This window comes from Puma concolor, chromosome D2 (assembly GCF_028749965.1).
Source record: "Puma concolor isolate L17-30 chromosome D2, mPumCon1.1.hap2, whole genome shotgun sequence".
NCBI classification, from domain to species: Eukaryota; Metazoa; Chordata; class Mammalia; order Carnivora; family Felidae; genus Puma; species Puma concolor.
The window spans coordinates 36,886,090-36,901,265 of record NC_141677.1 but is presented as its reverse complement, the minus strand read 5'-3'; the positions used below and the strand labels follow the sequence as shown (position 1 = coordinate 36,901,265).

The window sequence follows — 15,176 nt, the reverse complement described above, 5'->3', positions numbered from 1 at the left end:
ATCACACTTTGGCTGCATTCAGTATCAAGAAAAACTTAAGGAAAAAAAAATAGGCCACAGAGGCATATGACACAATATTTAAAAACAAAAATGGCTTGTTATAGGTAATGTGCTATCACAGGCTAGGACAGATAGATTTTGCTCACAGCAATCAAGTGAAAAGGAGCTATCTTCCATGGGGCTCTGAATGTGAATTATAAAAGACTTCAGTTCATGACTAGTGAAGAGAGGGGTACAGCTATAAAGAATTAGTCGATGAGACTTTGTTGAAAGAGAAAGGGGAAAACAAAAAACAGACATGCAAGCTTAAAGATTAACAACAACCAAAAAAAAAAAGTTCTGGGGCAGGGGGGGCACCTGGGTGGCTCAGTCAGTTAAGTATCCCACTTCAGCTCAGGTCATCATCTCACGGGTTCATGAGTTCAAGCCCTGCATCAGGCTCTGTGCTGACAGCTCAGAGCCTGGAGCCTGCTTCGGATTCTGTGTCTCCCTCTCTCTCTGTCCCTTCCCCACTCACACTAGCTCGCTCTCTCTCTCTCTCTCCCTCTCTCTCTCAAAAATAAATAAACATTAAAAAAAATGTTTTTTAAAGCTCTGGGGCAGCAGAAATGCAGGAGCCTGTAAATGCATAGGGGATTTAAGAAGCAAAAAAGCTATATGGTTAAAAAATCTGACTTTCAAAAAGCATAATAAGAGGAAAAGGGTAAAGCAAAAGCAATTGTATTGTGATCAATTGATAATTTGCTATCTGAGACTTTGGGGGCAATAGTGTGAAGAACATTAATAAATACAATACTTAAGAAAACTAGGATTTTTTTTTAACCCAGAGTCAAACTCTTATAGGTATTTCTTCCTTTAAAATAAGACACACCTCCTGTCTTGTTGGTTAATCACAGAACTGCTGTTTCACAGAGACACTGTCAGCATGACCTCGAGTCTCATCTACTCAATAGCCACCCATCGAGCACCAAATACACAGGCCTGACTAATAAGAGGCAAACAGTGGGCAAACTCACACGGTATGCAGATGCTGTGGTTCTCACTGATGGGAGGATGTGCCAATGAATTAGCAGTCAGACAGTGACTGTCATTGGTAATAACTTCTTATTATGTCAAGGAATTTACATGCAGATCAATGTGAGCAGTGTGTACTAGCTTATCCCCACCATAAATCACTATCGATTGGCACACCAATTCCTTGCCATAATTAGGAGCTATAGACAGGGCTGCAATATTATCTTAAAATATTGTGTCACTACCCTCCATATAACAGCTGGCATCTGCAAACCTCCCGCACTGCTCCTCTTACCATTGGCGACACTGCTTCAGTTGTTATTTGGGGTGAGAAGTGGGGGAGATAAGTGAATAAAATGTCCCTGTGTGCAATGTCTACTTGAGAGATTCCCTGTACCCTATTAGGGATTAAAAAAATGGGAATTCCTCCATATCCATATTGAATTCCTGTGTGCAAATGCGAAAGTTGGCAACATGCTGCTCTTAATCTGATTTATGCACCAATTTATTTTATACATTAGGCACACTCTATGCAGGCTGACTGATGCATAAAAATTTCATGCAAAAAAGGACTCACTCCCGTACAACTGCCTCTCAGTTATTATTACCTCTTGTGGTTCCCATCCTACGGTGGGTAGGACAAATGACTCCATAATACCAAATGCATTTTGCCCACTATACAAACATTTTGATCTGTTTCTATTTCCCCTCAGCTCCAACTCCAGAAAACTAAAAATGCTGTATCTTAACTTTCTGAAATCCTTTAATGCTACAAAACACCCACTTATGTAGAGAACTTCTCTCCATGTTCACTCTTTAACGGTGTATTATAAATATACAAACATACACAACAGAGGCAAAGAGAGACAGACACACACATACTCATGACACACCTGGGTATTTCTGGCTAATTTTTTTTTTTTTGGTTAAACATTTTTTTTTCTCTATAGATCATAACCACCATGCACTTTGCATTATTTTTCTAATTACCTTCCCAGGAATATGTTCTCCGGAATATTACTAACAGCAAAAATGCAAACAAACAAAAAAGCTTTTGGGGTAGGGTTTTAGTTAGGGGAAAACCAGCTAGAAAAAGCATCTTTCTGTATTTTCCTTTTATTAGAAGTCTCCTTTCATCCAAGAAATATGGGGCCTGAAATAAATTGTACCATCCTGCTTTTTTTTATTCAAATCCTTGCCAGAGCTAGGCAGTATGCTAATGAAAACAGGTTGATAAATGACTCCCTGATATTTTCCAGACATTTTTCTCTCAGAAGTGCTCTAAACTGATGTAGCTCAAAGAGAATAAGGCGCATTAAGTCATTATATCAATTTTTGTTACCCAGATACTTCAGTCCCAGTTAAGCGCTGACAGCCAATATAAAACAAGGCAAGGGCATCATACGACTCCATCGATCAAATCTTGTCGTAGATAGATTGCCTATTACACAAATAGAACTAGCGGATTCAGTTTGTAGTTTTATGCTCTCCAATTAAAGGATAACAGGGTACTTTCCCATAAATCTGCTAATTGCAACTGAATTAATTTAACAAATTTCTCCAAGCACACAGGAAAAAGCGATTGGTTAAGCTAATGTAAACTAGCACAGGTTGTCACAAAGAGGTTCCCATAACATCCTTTTGCTATACCTTGATTGGGCAAGGTGTCACAAGTATTTAGCTACATTGTGGTTCTCTGGCAACAGACAGCTGACAAGCATAAAACATTGCACAAATAGGAGATAATTTATTTGTGGTACTTTTTTCTCTCCCTCACTCCCCACTCTCCCCCACCCAAAGGAGGAAATAACTCCCTCTTTGCATCTAATTAATGTTTCTCTCCAAGTGAAGCTGTTTTTCTAAATCAGAATTACACCAGCCAAAGCACTATATTACGCAAAGGGGTCCCTCCGCACCACTCAGCCAACAGTAGGAATGATGGGCAAAAACCACAACAGCTGCCTATTGCCTTTCAAAGGAGGAAGTAGCTCAGGGCTCCCTCGATAGAGCAGGGTGAATGCAACACAGGGTGCCCACTCTCACAAGTTCAAATATACAGGTAACGGTAGTAGCCCAAGTGCCAGAATCAAAGCAGATGATCCCAAGCCATAAAATAATGCATTGGAGTTGAATTCCTCAATTGCTGTGCTCAGCATTATGGAAACAAAGTTGTAATGACTATACAGGCACAATGACATTCCAGCAACACTCACCTGCCTCTTTTCCCTGTCCACCACTCCTGTCTCACCTCACTCAGGGATTCAGGCATGCTGGCAATACTCACAGTGGCCTCAAAAAACTCAAGTTAAGGTACTCATGGGTGAGCTGAGGGTGAGGAAAAGAAAATGCATTTTCCAGGTTTGGTGAAATCGGTCCGATTTTAAATATCTAGTTACATCTATATTTTTAGACTGGATATTTTCAATGTGAGCTTGCCAAATACTGTTGCCATATCCACACTTGGCAGACACTGTGTCCTGCCTCAAGGGGACACATTTCAGTCTTAGAAGGGGTAATGGAGCCCATGGAGAAGGACGAAGGTAATGGCATCGATAACCAGGACGACAGACTTGGTCAATTTAAACTAAGGTTGGGTGGGGCGCCTGGGTGGCTCAGTGGGTTAAGTATCCAACTTCAGCTCAGGTCAAGATCTCATGGCCCATGAGTTCGAGCCTCATGTCGGTTCAGAGCTTGTTGGTGCTGTCAGCTCAGAGCCTGGAGCCTGCATCGGATTCTGTTTCCCTCTCTCTCTGCCACTCCCCCACTCATACTCTGTCTCTCAAAAAATGAATAAACGTTAAAAAAAATTTTTTTTAATAAATAAACTAAGGTTGGGCATCTCCAGCACCACTCTCTTCTCTTGTGATTAGAGCTCCAAGCTTCCTTGCTACAGAAGTAGATTCCTTTTCACAGGGACAAAATCTCAGACTAGACCCTCTTTTACAAAGCACATTTCTCATACCCTATTTATACATTTACGCTTCTGCTAATGAAACGAAGCCCTGCCATATCAGTCCAACTAGACAGTAAGTATTTGAAGACAAAAACCACGTGCATTTTAGACTATGGGCCCAAAGCAGCAGGAACAATGCATGCTGCTTCTGGGAGTACAACATATACAGCTTTAAACTGGCTTAGTCAACTGGCCAAGAGGTAACAGGGTTCTGCAAAGGGAGACAGGGTGTGGGTTAACAAGTCCGGGTAGAACAAGTATAGGGTGTCAAATCCTATATACTATTAGTCTGCCACTTGGTACCTAACCAGAAGAGTCAAATACACACACACACACACACACACACACACACACACACACACACACCAACAACAACAACAACAATAACAACAACAACAACAAAAGATACTTCGAGTAATAGGTATTTATGTAAAGATACTAGACCAAAGTCAGGAGACCTGAGCTAAGGCCCGAATTTGTCATTAACTAGTCATGTGATACTGGGATCATGCGTACACATCTCTTCCTCACCCATAAAAGGATATCAGAGTAGATTTCCTCATTAGATTCAATGAAGGCTGGGAGATCTAGCCACTGTTTTTCAAAGACCCAATGGATGTGGAATTGAATTCCAGAGTGCTTCTAGCCTTTTTTAACACAATACAACATATCAGAGTATACTGCACACAGTAAGGGTAAGCGGTGTTTTGCCACACTTCTCATTTAGTTATGTAAATCTACCTACGCACAGTTTGTAATGGGAAATATATTCTTCGAGGTCAGGCACATTAAAAAATGTTTAAAATTCAAACCTTCTGTATCAGTCCAACCCAAGGATTGAATATGAAGATTCTATGGCTCTATCAACAAATATCACACGCAGAGCCAGCCGGATACATGAGCAAGAGAACTGGCAGGCTAAGGCTTTGCGAGAACCAGTACAGAAGCCTTCTCTCCCAAGAGCAGCTCGCCAGTCACTTCTGATGAAAATGAGACTGGGAACCCCCTCATCTTGGAAAGCCGCCTGTCTGTGTGCCGAAAACACTGGCCTGAGTAGCATACCAGTTCAGAATGACAGCGCACAGCTCTGCCACCCACACACTCCCCCACAGAACCTGAACACCAGGCACCCCCAAAATGTGCAGCACTCCTGCCTGAGGGAGAGCCCTCACATCCTCCAGGAGCACAGGCTGGCTCCTCTATCAACTGTGGGCCAAACAGCTCATAGAACACTTTTTGATTCATATGCACACACATGCAAATGCACACACTTGTTCCCCACTAAGGACCTGAGAGAGGATGACCTGGAGAAGCATGTCAGCCTAAAAGAATCTGCTGGCCACCTCTCAAGATCAAGTAGGATCTGAGTAAGTCTCCAAACCCTTTGTTTCTCCAGCTACACTGAGCCTACTGCTCAACTATTATTTTTACTGTGTCTTGTTGTTACGAGTTATGATCTGATGGGATGGCTGGAAAGAAATCTAAAGAAGTGATTTCATGTTGCAAACATGTTAAGTTGAGTCAAAGCTTCTGGAGGGAAAATACGTCTTTAGGTAAAATATTTGGTATTATTTGAATACTTCCCAATGACGATGGCTTAAGGTTTGCGGCACTTGGTTTATAGAAGATGTGGGAGATCTAATACTATGAAAATAAACAATGGCAGAGGAACCATTAATAAGGAAAATAAATAAAGGGTCCATGAACTAACCAGCTAACCAGCCAACAAATGCTTATCAAGCACCTGCTGTGTGCCAGGGACTAAACATGAGAATGCAGGGTGAACAGAGCAGATACAGTCCCTTCTCTCCAGTGCTTACAGCCTGGTTGGAGAGAGAGCTGCTTTTTAGCTAAGTTTTATAGATCAACAAGCACCATGAAAGAAAAACAAAAATAATAAGGGGCTCTTCCTTCATTTGGGGGCTCAGGGATTACCTTCCTTCCAGAGCAAGTGTCATATTTAAGGTGAGACCTACAGGATAAAAAGAAGATCAGGCAGGGCCACCTGGGTGGCTCAGTTGGTTGAACGTCCGACTTAGGCTCGGGTCATGATTTCATGGTTCACGGGTTCAAGCCCCACGTCGGGCTCTCTACTGACAGCTCAGAGCCTAGAGCCTGCTTCAAATTCTGTGTCTCCCTCTCTCTCTGCCCTTCCCTGGCTAATTCTCTCCCTCCCTCCCCCTCTCTCAAAAATAAACATTTAAAAAAATTAAAAAGAGACAGCAGGCAGAAGGCACGAGAGTAACACCAGGCACACTCCAGTGTGCAAGCCTCCTACCACATCCTGCACCACCCCCAACCTCCTCTGCCTTTCCACTCACAGACACCCAAGGTGTGTGCTCACACCAGCCTGCTCCATTGTGCTGGGCTTCCCTCCTCCCTAAGCCCTTCTGTTTCATACCACCCTGCCCACCATTCCTTGGGTAGAGAATGTTTCTGTCCAGCATTCCTGCTCTCCAGCTGGCTCGGGTTCAAATGCCAGCTCTATGCCTTTATACCCAGACCTTAAACTTCTTCATCCCTCCATGCCTCAGAGTCCTCAATGGTAAAACTGAAATGGTAATGGGCCCCATACGTCATGTGTTTGGTCTAAGGATCAAATGAGATGATACATGTAAAGCGCTCAGTACCTGCCACATAGTAAGCAGCCAATAAATGTTAACTATTGTTAACAATACAACTGTTGTTGTATGTGTTACTGTGATTGCTGTTGTTAGTTTTGTTTGTTTTCTATAGGCTGCTCTCTCTTAACAGAGTCAGATCAAACTGCCCTTCTACTGCAAAGCTATCCAGACTTCCTCTAGTCAATGTATCCCCTTATATACTGTATATCCCTCAATCATAGCCTTTATCACAGGATGCTGAAGTTATTTACATATCTCTTTGTTCCCTAAATCCCAAGTCAGAAGCCAAGTCTTATTTATCTTGCTTCCCCAGTGTGTGGAAATCAACAAGCTCTCAACACACACATTACAAGACAGATGGATGAATGAATTGATAATGGGTGGCCAGATGGATGGGGCAGACCAAAAAACTCACCTTGGCCCTCTCTCTTTCTCTAAGGATGTATCCCTCCAAGTATTTGAGCAAATGGGTTGAAATCCTCCTAGCCATACAGTGACCTCTGGCCTGAAATGCTACTGTCCATGTTACCATCATTTGAAAGGCACCTGGGGGAGTAAACCTGTCCTTCAGAAGCCAGGAGAACCCTCTCAACTTTCAAATCCTCAAGGAGAAGAAATATCTTTTCTCAAAACACTTCTAAATATAGTGAGGCACATTTTAAGCCTCTAGCTAAAAAGCCTGAAAGCATCTTTCTATTTATTGGTATCGTTATGTGTATAGTAACATTCCCAGAAGCAGGGCATGACTGCACTAGCTTTACGTCTGGCAAAATCAGTGTCTGTATTATCTGAACTCAAAAAGACTATAAAATTAAATTTAAGTGACTCACTTAACTACCAGAAAGAGAAAAGATCCAATTTTAAAACTGAAAAAGGAAAAAGAAATAATTGCTGCTGTTTGGTGGGAGTTTATTATGTAAATAAGTAGAGGGCATGTCAACAAATACAGATGCCCAACCACATTTGCACGGTAATGAGGAACAACTTGAGATAGAGCAGGAAATGTGTTGTCTTTGGTGGGATCAGAGATAGCATCTCCTCTGACTCTCCAGGCTGCTTTCGGCATCCTCACAGAGCTGGGAAGCCTGAGGCCACTGGATTCAAACACTGATATGCCGTGAATCCTTTTCAAGGCATGGCTTGGTGGGCATTAACCCCCAAATAATTTCTCTTTGTCACCTTCTTCCCTTTGCATGTCAACATGGCAGTTCTCAAGTCTTTGCAAAATGTTTTAGCTCTAATTAAATGAAGAATTTATAATGTCTCAACAAAGTTGAAAGCAAAATTGGCCAAGACTGAAGAAGTGCTGATAGCAGGTTGTAATAGGGCCTTCAATCAGCTTCTGTAGTCTAATGCTACCTTGTAGGCATTTGGTTGACTCTGAGGTCTACAGCAAACCCCAAGCCACGACTTTTCTCACTTTTGTTAAGTCTTAGGAATTTGGGCTAAGAACTTCCTTACAATTAGTCCTTTTCTATAGTAAAATCTAAAGTTAAAGGCAGGGCCTCCTACAAAATGGACCCAGAGGTAAAATTCACTTTGATGGAAGTTACTGGAAAAAAAGAGGAGGACAGAGGTGAAAGATAACAACTCCTATCGCATGCCTAGAATTGTATGTCTGAGAGAGATCCTTTGACCTAATTCAGTCTGCAAATTCTACTCTTCTTCAAAGATTCTCAAGGAGATTCCATAGTCCCTCATGTGAATCTGTTTTAACATCTCTCACTGGTTGGTATATTTGGTAGGGAGGGTGGAGACATTGGGAATCCCTCACACTACTGTCTAGTTAATATTTTAATGCATCTTCCCCCAACAAAGTATTTTGGCCAAACTGGAACAGAAGTGGCAAAACTTTTTACCCTTGGGCACAGGCAATACAAGAACTAATCTCTAAAGATCTTTCAAGGATCCCCTAAAAAATATGTGTATGTCAGGGCTCCTGGATGGCTCAGTTAAACGTCTGACTTTGGCTCAGGTCATAATCTCGCCGTTCATGAGTTCAGACTCCATGTCAGGCTCTGTACTGACAGCTCAGAGCCTGGAGCCTGCTTCGAATTCTGTGTCTCCCTCTCTCTGTACCCCTCCCCTGCCTGCACTCTGTCTCTCTCTCAGGAAATAACCATAAAAAATTAATAAAAAAAAATTTTAAATATGTGCACATCTATCCCAGGTAAAAATCAGATCTATTAACAGCTATTAAAGGTGGGGGAAGAGACACATTCCAGAACTGCAATGAACTCCCTGCTTGCTATGAGCCCAGTCAGAGGCAGCTCCATGAGGGGACGAACTGGGTCACAGGCACCTTGGAGTCCTTACCCTCAGCATTATGTCTAGCAGGTAGTAGGTATGTGAGCAATCTTTCTAACTAATGTAAAGGAAGATCTTCTGAGGTGTCTTTGCCCAGCCAAAGATACCTAGGGCAGACCTCTTCCACATGCACAAGGCCACCATGATGATAAACTGCAGAAAGACACAAGGCTCACCTCAGCCAGCCTTCATGCAGGATTAAGGAGAGGAAATGAACACCACCTAGAAACCTCGCCTGACACCAAAAACAGAGTGCATGACATTTTATTCTCCATTAATTTGGATATACAATATTTCTCTATGATTACTATAGCATGCAATGTTCTTATAAGGTTATGAACTGGTTTTGCATCGTTTCGTTGCTGGAATTTAATACTGTACTAAGTGTGATCTATCTCGGCCATGATTAATCCTGCCCAGTTCTGCAGCAAGTTTCTATAAAAACCAGCTTGAAATACAGGACTCTTAAAGCTCTTGCCAAATCTGCAAGATGTGATATTAACACGGCTCCCATCCAGGCAAGCATGTCTAACTTACACTGAGCCCATCTACGTGTTTCCCTTTGTGCTCCTCGAACAGCTATGTATGCTACCACTGAAGCCGAGAAAATGTGGTGAGTGCTGCCCTGGCCTGGTTTACAACAGCATTATTAATACTGCTCAACAACAAAGTAAAATTACAGATAAAATCTGAATAGGCCCATTATTGTTTTTAGAGGGAGTTAAATAAGCTATATAATTTCTTTGGGCCTGCAGGAAGCTCAGCCCGGCAATGACAGGAGGAGAAATGCGCATGGCGGCCAACTAGCCACCAAGGCTCAGGATTCTGTAAATCCCCTCCTCGAGCATTGTGAATTAAACCAGATGAAAGTTTTAAAATGTCAAGCAAGCCCCTGGGGATGGATATGCTTTATGTTTTTTATACAGTGAGCATTAATTTCAAATGGAAAGGGAAAGCAGCCCTCTATCTCCAGACATTTGCTCCAGTTTTTCTTACGTTCCATGTGTCCACTTTTAACAGACCAGTCTCAGGGGAATTAATGCTGTGCTGAGTCAAACAGTCAGGCTCAAGGTAAAAGTAAAGTCCTTGTGAGAAAGAAAAATAAAAATTCACCACCCATTTCTGAGAGGCCGCCCTAATCTGGAACATCTGACATTCAACAACAGACATTCAAGTCCCACCTCCGCTCTTTCTCAAGTGTTTGACCTTTGCAAAATCTAGCTTCTCTGACCGTTACTTTTCTTCCTCACAAGGTTATCAGGCAAATTAAATAGTACTTGTATATATATGCTATGTAAGATATAGGATCTATATTTGCACGCTTGTTTATGTGCGCACATATATTGTATGTGTATATATTTCAGTTTATCACATGCACACGCACACACTCTTAAGGTTGTTGCTTTAACTCCTAATAGCATTTCCTTCTATTTAACTTCTGTCATGTATTCCCGGTTTTATTTAACTGTTCGGCAAATGAAACAAGATTGTCATTCATTATTCATTCATTCATTCATTCATTCATACAATACATACTGAGGGTCTATTACATGCTAAGTCCATTGGGATCCAGCAGAAAACAAAATGTCCTCTAGTACTTCATGATCTACAGTAGCAGTCTCTCGGTAAGTTGAATTCTAAGCCAAACTCAGAAGGCTTGTCTCCCAATTTAGGTCAAGAAATTGGTTTGATACCATGATGATGATGACAAATAATTGGTCTAAGAGTTACAAGGCCAGAGGCCCATGATAATTTGGATTACAGTCCAGTAAGTTGTCAATATCTTTCTCTCCCACTATGCACACATTTACCTCTCTGTCCCACTGATACTGGTCTAGACCATGAGACTTGCTCAGGCCAATGAAATTTTGCAGTGTGATGTCAGCAGAGGCTCTGGGTGTGCTCACATCACACAGCAATTTGGCTTGGCTTGGCTCCCACATTCCACGGGTGCACCATGAGAAGAGCAGGCTTCAGAAAACCTCTACTCTGTCAGCCCAGGCTCCAGAGCAAACACACATGGAACAGATCTGAATCCAGCACATAGCCTGAAGTCAAGGCAGCAACCCCAGTGCCTAGAACAGAGCCACCCAATCTAGATCAGCCGAACCACAGTCAACCTGCACAGTGTGAGCAAGAAGATAAATGGGATGGTTTCTTATGAACCTCTATTGTACAAAGAGCCAACCAATGCAAGGTCTAAGCAGGATCCCAACCATAAAACAACTGCCTCATCAAAAGCAATTTGGCACAACTTAACTATTGAAGCATTAAAATAAGATTATGGTACAAAACATGCTTTTCATGGTCAAATCAATCATTCTGTCGCAACTCCTCTGTGTTTGGTTTCAGTGTTCTCTGTGTTGAAGGAAATTAACACAAAATAAGTTGATCTTGATGAGTAGGATTCAAATCAGTAATGTTAATTGGGCTTCTGAGCATAACACAAAATGACTTCAAATCAACAAAAGGTTAATATAACTTTCCCTTCATGCAGCACCACCTATGATAAATCTATAGTGGTCTGAAATTTCCAATTTCATTAACAACACATTTAACAGGCTAAAAAGACAGGAAGGTACTCTTTATATAATGTTTTCTCTATGCCCACCAGCAGGTTAATTCACAATAGCAAAGCATATCCAATTATGTAATTAAGTTATACCTGAATAAGGGAGAGATGTACTCTGGTGATTTATTTTAAACTTTTATTATTATCTTTATGTTATACCTGCTTCCCCCTCCTGATGGCAGTTTGTAGAATTACTGGATATTTTCTTTTACAGCATATTTCAATCTAGAGGACATTATTATCAGGCAAAGAAAAAAAACACACATCGTTCTTATTGTGCATATACGACATGTAGGGGGTGTGAGATGATCTGGAGTAGATAGAAATTTTTTTAAAACGACAGTATTGCAAGGCCCTTGTCCTCAAGGGACTTTCATTCACTGTCAGGACTTATAAATGACTATGTATCCAACAATGTACACATAAAATACACATCATAAATGAGTCACAGTCACTGGACAATTGTTGGCTACCTCTCTCCTGTCCATCTCCCCTACCCTTTTCCTAACATTTTCCTAGTTTTCTCTCTATTCTTTTGTATGCAACTGACTCCACTCTCCCGTCCCAGAATGGAGCCCAACTGGCTTAATCCTATGAACAGAAACCCATTCCCCCAGCAGGCCACAGTGACTGGTTTCTGGATACAAAAGAACCTTTGCTTAGTCCAGGCCATCTGCTATTACAAATTGCCATGAACAGGTAGCTTAAGTGACAAACATTTTTCTCAGTTCTGGAGGCTAAAAGCCCAAGATGAGGGTATCAGCACGGTCAGGTTATAGTAAGAGTCCTCTTTGGGGTTGCAGACTGCCTACTTCTCATCTCCTCATGGAGCAGGGCTCTCTGGGATCCCTTCTGTAAGAACACTAATCTCATCTTGAGGGTGCCACCTTCATGACCAAAGTATCTCCCTAAAGCTCCATCTCCTTATACCATTCACATTAGGGGTTGAGGTTTCCTCTAATGAATTTAGGGAAGACACAAATATTCAATTCACTGCAAGCCCCATTTAGAACTATAAGGCCAATGAGACTCAATTTGGGGGATTTTGTTTGAGCCCTAAGGTTTCAAATATTAAGCAGCTTCTAGAGACATAAAAGATTAATAGTGAACAGATAAGGAACTTCCAGTTCTGGAGTCTTCCACTCAGAAAAGGAAGATTCTGTTTAAGGCTCTGTAAAGGGGCTTGAACATCAGGTACATGATTTTAGGACATGGTCCCAAGGATTCTTTCATCACTGAGACTTATCAACCTTGTGAGAGATCACAGTCCTGCCAGTATAACTTCCAGTGTACCCCAAAACCAGTTATAACCAGATCATCCACCCACATCTTTCCAGTCCTCAATCCTTAACAAGACTCACAATCACTTACACATTAAAGAACTGTGATACAAATTTGACCGGACTCACTACACCCGCACTATCCTCCAATACTGTGAAAAGCTAATTTCAGCTGTCACTTACTGGAAGTAAAATGACAAATATCTGTAATATCTGTCAGGTTATGAATGCTTTAAAAAGAGTTATGCAGCTGTCAACATTTTGATGACAAGAGAAAAGTAAACGAAGAACAGGAAACAGCATGTCTGTGGAGTACCCAGTTGCCAAACTTCTCTATGACTTATATTAATAAAAAGCAAATTACCTCTATAAAAAATGCAAACAACAAGGGCTTCTAGAGAAAGCCAACAGAGGCAAATCTGTTAATAATGCTGCCAATGCTATAGATGAGATCATCAGAATTAACTTCAACACCTCAGTAGAAAGTGACTAATTCCATTAAGGGATGTGAAATCTTTACTAAATTTCTCCCTACCACGATGGTAATGGAATAAATGTGTAAAATCCCTATAACAGAGTAGCCAATCTTAAGAGCTTCTTGTCATATTTGAAGACAACGTACTGTATAAGTGGGTGACTATGCATCCCAGGTTGACTGGGAGAGTCCTAGTCTGCACCCACTTTCTTGGAGTCATTACAAAGTATGCTAGTTTGAATAATAAATTACCATGCTATGTAAATATGTATATTTTTAGGTCTATCTAGGCAACTATGTGTTCGTGTATGCATGTGCATGTTTGTGTGATTCTGTGTATATGTGTGGGTCTGTGTACGTGTATATACATATGTGTGTATATGTACTATGAATGTCCACGTACAGGGGAAACTCATTTTCTTCCCTTTCCATAGATCTCATCTACAGTTTAGCTTTGGGAGACAAGCACTACCTTTTACAACAAGGATTTTCATAGTTATAAAACACTGAATATTTGCCATCCAATTAAGCCAAAATAAATACCAGAGGCAAAAATAACTTTGTGTTTTATTCACATTTTTATAAACTGAATGCTACCAACAAAACAACCTCTCTGGGAAAAGGGATGGATGGCCCCATGTTTAGTTTAGGAGGAGGTGTTTTAACTCAGTGGGTAGTTGGCCTTGATAGAAGACTCTAAGCCAAAATTCACACTGTTAATCACTGAATGGTATTTGGTCCTAATACTACTGCTGCTTCTCCACTATCAGAGAAGGACAAAACACAAAACAACAAGTTTCCTGTGTGGGCTTGAGTGATCTTTTTGCATACAGAAGCAGGCTAGAGTTGTCCTCAGTTCATATCTCCATTTTTTCACATACAATTTTTTAGGTGTCTACTCCGTGCATTTTTTAGGTATCCCAAGGATAATAAACATTGTGGAGTCACTCAACTGTGACTTTTTATAATGAAGTAATTGAGAAAATTTCAACCATTAAAAGTGAACAGGCTTTATTTTTTAAACCTTGATTCATTCCTATGTATGTCTTTTGACCTGGGGTATCTGCACCTACATTCCCCCCCCCACCCAACAAACATTCACAAAAATTCTCCTCCAGCCCTCTTCCAGATTCAAGAAATGAAACCAGATGGGAATTCTGACAGCCAGCTGATGTCACTGTTTTAGGCTATCTCCACACCAAGAATATCTAAGCCTCTTCTTGGTCTATAAATCAAGTCATTAACAAATATACACAGTTTGAAGAGGAATGAAATGTTCTGCAACAAATCAAATTCCATGTAGCACAGGGCACTGGCACTCTTCCAATGGAAATAAATAAATTTTGTGACAAACTAACTCCTTTTCTCCAACACATTCCAGAGATACTGTGTGCTTTTTGGTGTTCCTCATAAATCTGAGAAAATTAAAAGTTAACACGTCATGATACTTTTATTACTAGCTCCAATGCAATAAATATCCAAGTATCAGTGAAGGTAGAGCTGGGGTACCACACTAAAAACACCTCAAGGCTCTCACAGCTTGGGCTTCATGGAATAATAGATGGCAATGCACAAGCAGGGTGAGGCCAAGGGTGGCAAATGAGAATGTGAGGAGCCACACTTCCTTCATGGGTAGAGATCTACTCATCAGGTGCCTGATTTGGAAGTCTTTTTTTTTTCCCCTCCAAAAATATAATGACATGAGTGTGGAGAATCACTCCTTTGGGGAATTTACTGAAGAGACATGCCAAAAAAAATTAAGAAAGGTGAAAAAGATAGGAAAAAAATATTGGAAAAGAGGGTGAAAAAGTGAGTGGGTAAACAGAGCAAACAGAGGAATGACCATTCAAGGCCAAATACCATCATGAGCCAAGGAAGAAAAGACACCCCTCAGGAGAAAAAGGGAATTCTATGGGCAGCCCCAAAAGAAATGTTGCCTTTGAAATGAGAA

General features: G+C 41.1%; 1 protein-coding gene across 7 annotated transcripts in view; it reads right to left on the bottom strand.

Annotated features, from left to right (window-relative positions):
• The window catches only part of LRMDA (leucine rich melanocyte differentiation associated), a 1,048,113-nt gene that overhangs the window by 789,244 nt on the left and 243,693 nt on the right, over positions 1-15,176 (bottom strand). The window lies entirely within an intron of this gene.